The sequence below is a fragment of the Rhincodon typus genome, chromosome 4 (assembly GCF_021869965.1).
Source record: "Rhincodon typus isolate 14 chromosome 4, sRhiTyp1.1, whole genome shotgun sequence".
Lineage (NCBI taxonomy): Eukaryota > Metazoa > Chordata > Chondrichthyes > Orectolobiformes > Rhincodontidae > Rhincodon > Rhincodon typus.
The window spans coordinates 56,861,052-56,867,107 of record NC_063335.1 but is presented as its reverse complement, the minus strand read 5'-3'; the positions used below and the strand labels follow the sequence as shown (position 1 = coordinate 56,867,107).

At 41.3% G+C, this 6,056-nt stretch overlaps 1 long non-coding RNA gene across 1 annotated transcript in view; it reads right to left on the bottom strand.

Moving 5' to 3' along the window:
* The window catches only part of LOC125482943, a 21,264-nt gene extending 17,703 nt beyond the window's left edge, over nt 1-3,561 (bottom strand). Inside the window, exon 1 of the long non-coding RNA XR_007261932.1 lies at nt 2,215-3,561. This is a non-coding gene — a long non-coding RNA (uncharacterized LOC125482943). The remainder of the gene's footprint in view (nt 1-2,214) is intronic.
* Nucleotides 3,562-6,056: the final 2,495 nt, after the last annotated feature.

Genomic DNA, 6,056 nt, shown 5'->3' with positions numbered 1-6,056 from the left:
TCTAGGCCCGAAACGTCAGCCTTCCTGCTCCTCTGATGCTGCTTGGCCTGCTGTGTTCATCCAGCTCTACACCTTGTTATCTCAGATCCAGGAGACCCAGGTTCCAGTCTCACCTCCAGAGAGATGCCATAACACCTTTGAACAAGCTGATTAAAAATATTTTAAATTAAGTAATGCTTATTAGGTTAGAATTGAGAAGTGTGGAGGGTTGTGGATCTCTGAGATTACAGAGTTAGCGAGGGATGCATTTGAAAACAAGATTGAGATTTTTAAAATCAAGACATATTTGACCAGCAGCAAATTAATCAGCAAGCACAGGAGTGGTAAGTGAACAGAACATGGCAAATAAAGGTCACAGGCAGCAGAGTTTTGGATGACATTAAGTTTATTAAGAAAGGAGTTTAGGAGACTAGTCAGAATAGTCAGGTTTGGCGGTAACAAAAGCATGAACATGATTTCATCAACACAAACTGAAGCGGGCTGAAACTGGGCAATGACACAGAACCTTATCAGAGGATCAAATAAGACACAAGATTGCGATCAGTCTGATGTAGTCTCACACAGTGATAGAATAGAGTCAGTAGCAAGGGAGTGGAGTGTGGAGTGGAGACTAAAGACGAGCTTCAGTCATTCCAAATTAATTGAAGGAAATTGCTGCTAATAAAGCCTGGGGGTCAGATAAAATTGGAATTTCACATCAGTACTGGTGAAGTAGAGATGTATGAGGCAGTATATATATGAAAACAAACAATGTGTTTTGGATAATGTTGACAAAGAGGCAGCATGCAGATGAGAGAACCAAAAGTTAGATTCTTGGGGTAAAACTAGAGATAACAGTATGGGAATGGGCACGGGAGTAAATGCATGCGATTCTTTGCCTATGATGAGAAAGACAAGAATGGAATCAACAAAGTACAGTCCCACCCAATGGAAAGGCACAAAAGGGGAGAGGGAGGGAGGAGACCAACAATGTCAAAGGCAACAGACAAATTGAGAAGGATGAGGTGGTAAACTTTACATTTGTCACAGCCATAAAGGAAAGTGACTTGTAAATTTGGTAAGAATCATTTGGGTATCGTGGCTAGAATGAGAAACCTGATTAGCGGGATTCAAACTACGTTTGAGCAAAGCTGGCCTTAGATTTGGGGTTCAAATTTCCACCCAAAAATGCAAGCAAGGCACAGCTGTATCTCATACAAAAAAACCTTTGGGATTATGAGTAAAGGATCAAGCATAACTTCTGTCTTTGGCAAAATGTCAAATTTCTTAGATTTGAGCACTTAATCATCCATTCCACTCTGATCACACAATGATGCTAAAATGCAAGTAAGGATCTATTCATCAAAAAAGTTCTAGTTAATTTAAATTAACGTAATTGAAAAATAACACTTTTGCATTCTTTTTGTCTCAGCAGTTGAACATTTGAGATAATTGCTCAAGTCCATGCAACTGTATGCATGATCAGCCCTAGTACAAAAAAAATTGTTTTATTTTTCTGTTGCATCTTTTCGACATTGCCAATCATTTAAAACTTTCCAATACGGGAATTTCTGCTAATAACACGTGTTTCGTTAACGTGAATTGGCTGTAACGCAATTGATGAATAGTGGACACTGTTTGGATAATACAAACTTTCTACTGTACAGTACAGCGATTTTCTATAACACACTTCTGCATTTCAAGACAGCTGTGACCTGACATTAAAAAATGCAGGTGATCTGTAGATCATATAGATGATTAGTTATAATGTGCTTAAGTTAGTCAATTTAACACTGAGCAGACCAATGATACAGCAGTGTCACAACGCAAAAATGTTCTTCAGTTACGATGATCTAAATAATTTGCCATCCATATCATAATTAGTTGCTCATTTGCAGTTTGTATCACATTGTAGGTGTGTCCAAGGGTACACTGAACGACTAACTACTTTACTGCCACCAACTTATGAAACCATTTTCCCTCCACTAACCCTACCAGAGGGATTAACAACACACGAGGTGGGTATGTTGTTGGAGATTCAAACTCTTACTACCTCCTGTGATGACAATCCCCTCTAATACTTTAATAATCAAAGGGTCATCTTTGGCTATTTTGGAAACAAAGTTTTGAAATGGAATATTTTGGGATCTTTTAATAATACTAACTAAAACAAATTCAAAATAAGATTTAAGCACAGTAAAGATCATTTTTAGGATACTAAATTGTGAAACATACTTTCTGCGGCGAGCTTCCCTCATGATACGAAGTTCCTTCGACTGATTGTAAATCATTTTTGGCAAATGGCGGTGACGGGCGATACGTTTGATGTGAGGATGATGTTGGAATTTTTCTTTCAGTTTTTGATTGTAGTTCAAACTGGCTTTTTCCCTTGGTGCAAGCTAAAGCAGTAAGTGACATAAATGCATCAAAATACAAACACACACACACACACACACACATTATTCAAGAATACAATGCAAGTACATTTTTCAGGTTTGGATTTTCAAGCTTCACATCTCTTTATGTCAAAAACAATGATGACATGTAGAAATCTTTTTCACCGAGGAAGTGATTTGGATGTGGAATATGCTGTCTGTGTGTGTGATGAAGGCAGATTCATTTGAGGAATTAATGAGAGAAATGGATTGTTATCTGAAAGAAAGTGCGGACCTGTATGAAGAAGGCAGGGGAGTGGCTGTAAGTGAACTGTTCCTTCCAAGTATGGACAAATGTAGTTGAATGGCCTTCTGCACTGTCACAAGTCCATTTTTCTATGATTTCAGAGTTTTGAGCTTAGATAGGTAAGGTGCAATTAAAGCATGGTGATTCAAGAGGCCAGAATTAGAGGAGCAGATATTTCCGAGATTATGGGACTGGAGGAGATTAGAGTTGGGAATTTGGAGATAAGAGAATTTTAAAATCCGAACATTAATTGATCAGGAGTCAATGTAGCTCAGCAACCATTGGGGTGATGTGGGGGGGGGATAGGATTTGGAATGAGTTAAGGGCAGTTTGATTTCTATTTTATAGAGAGTAAAAGGTGAGAGAGCAGCAAGAAATGCATTGAAATAATCAAGTTCAAAAGCAGAAATGAGGGTTTCAGCAGCAGATGAGTTGAGTCAGGCTAGATAGGGTAATGGCACAAATACATCTGATTGGAAACACATTTCAGTATCAAGTTTGACACCAAGGTTGCAAACAAGCTGATTTAATTTCAAGACTGCCAGAGAGAGGGATGGAGTTTGCAGCTGGAGATGATGTTGTTACGGTGTTTAATCGAATGATTTATATTTTAATTTCTAAAAGATTAATTGAAAGAATCTGCATTTGAGAGTCTGATAAACAAATGTGAAGTAATTACAGTTCATGGGATAGCCTGCGGTTATGTCACAAAGTTAGAGTTGGAATTGGGAAAACCGATGATCAGGGGATTGAACCTTTTGAGTCTTGGTGGTGAGACAATGACAATGGAAATCTTCATAAGGGGTTTAAAATATTCATATGGGTCCAAGATTGAAGAAGAAAAAAATTGAAAGCAATGGGTAAACAGTGGATGGTTCCCCATGGTAGGCTCATTCAGAAAGTAAGGAAGCATGGGATTCGGGGAAATTTGGCTGTCTAGATACAGAATTGGCTGTCTAGTAGAAGACAGAGGGTGGTAGTAGATGGAAAGTATTCAGTCTGAGCTCGGTGACTAGTGGTGTTCCGCTGGGATCTGTTCTGGGACCTCTGCTCTTTGTGATCTTTATAAATGACTTGGATGAGGAAGTGGAAGGGTGGGTTAGTAAGTTTGCCGATGACATGAACTTTGGTGGAGTTGTGGATAGTGTGGAGGGCTGTTGTAGGTTGCAACGGGACATTGACAGGATGCAGAGTTGGGCAAAGAAGTGGCAGATGGAATTCAACCCAGAAAAGTGTGAAGTGATTCATTTTGGAAGGTCGAATCTGAATGCAGAGTACAGGGTTAATGGCAGGATTCTTGGCAGTGTGGAGGAACAGAGGGATCTTGGAGTCCACATCCATAGATCCCTCAAAGTTGTTACCCAAGTTGACAGGGTTGTTACGAAGGCATTTGGTGTGTTGGCTTTCATTGGCAGGGGGGATTGAGTTTAGAACACAGAACATAGAACATAGAACATTACAGCGCAGTACAGGCCCTTTGGCCCTCGATGTTGCGCCGACCTGTGAAACCAATCTGAAGCCCATCTAACCTAAACTATTACATTATCATCCATATGTTTATCCAATGACCATTTAAATGCCCTTAAAGTGGGCAAGTCTACTATTTTTGCAGGCAGGGCATTCCACGCCCTTACTACTCTCTGAGTAAAGAACCTACCTCTGACATCTGTCCTATATCTATCACCCCTCAATTTAAAGCTATGTCCCCTCGTGCTAGCCATCACCATCCGAGGAAAAAGGCTCCCACTGTCCACCCCATCTAATCCTCTGATCATCTTGTATGTCTCTATCAAGTCACCTCTTAACCTTCTTCTCTCTTACGAAAACAGCCTCAAGACCCTCAGCCTTTCCTCATAAGACCTTCTCTCCATACCAGGCAACATCCTGGTAAATCTCCTCTGCACCCTTTCCAATGCTTCCACATCCTTCCCATAATGCGGTGACCAGAACTGTACGCAATACTCCAAGTGCGGCCGCACCAGAGTTTTGTACAGCTGCAACATGACCTCATGGCTCCGAAAATCAATCCCTCTACCAATAAAACCTAACATACTGTACGCCTTCTTAACAACGCTATCAACCTGGGTGGCAGCTTTCAGTGATCTATGCACATGGACACCGAGATCTCTCTGCTCATCCACACTACCAAGAATCTTACCATTAGCCCAGTACTCTGTATTCCTCTTACTCCTTTCAAAGTGAATCACCTCACACTTTTCCGCATTAAACTCCATTTGCCACCTCTCAGCCCAGCTCTGCAGCTTATCTATGTCCCTCTGTAACCTGCAACATCCTTCCGCACTATCCACAACTCCACCAACTTTGGTGTCATCCGCAAGTTTACTAACCCATCCTTCTACGCCCTCATCCAGGTCATTTATAAAAATGACAAACAGCAGTGGCCCCAAAACAGATCCTTGAGGTACACCACTAGTAACTGAACTCCAGGATGAACATTTCCCATCAACCACCACCCTGTGTCTTCTTACAGCTAGCCAATTTCTGATCCAAACTGTTAAATCACCCTCAATCCCATGCCTCCGTATTTTCTGCAATAGCCTACCATGGGGAACCTTATCAAACGCTTTACTGAAATCCAAATACACCACACCAACCGCTTTACCCTCATCCACCTGTTTGGTCACCTTCTCGAAGAACTCAATAAGGTTTGTGAGGCACGACCTACCCTTCACAAAACCGTGTTGACTATCCCTAATCAAATTATTCCTTTCTAGATGATTATAAATCCGATCTCTTATAATCCTTTCCAACACTTTACCCACAACCGAAGTAAGGCTCACTGGTCTATAATTACCAGGGTTGTCTCTACTCCCCTTCTTGAACAGGGGGACAACATTTGCTAGTCTCCAGTCTTCTGGCACTATTCCTGAAGACAATGATGACATAAAGATCAAAGCCAAAGGCTCTGCAATCTCCTCTCTAGCTTCCCAGAGAATCCTAGGATAAATCCCATCCGGCCCAGGGGACTTATCTATTTTCACACCTTCCAGAATTGCTAACACCTCCTCCTTATGAACCTCAATCCCGTCTAGTCTAATAGACTGTATCTCAGTATTCTCCTCGACTACATTGTCTTTTTCCTGTGTGAATACTGACGAAAAATATTCATTTAGCACCTCTCCTGTCTCTTCGGACTCCACGCACAACTTCCCACTACTGTCCTTGACCGGCCCCAATCTTACTCTAGTCATTCTTTTATTCCTGACATACCTATAGAAAGCTTTAGGGTTTTCCTTGATCCTACCTGCTAAAGACTTCTCATGTCCCCTCCTGGCTCTTCTTAGCTCTCTCTTTAGGTCCTTCCTGGCTAACTTGTACCTCTCAAGCGCCCTAACTGAGCCTTCACGCCTCATCTCTACATAAGCCTCCTTCCT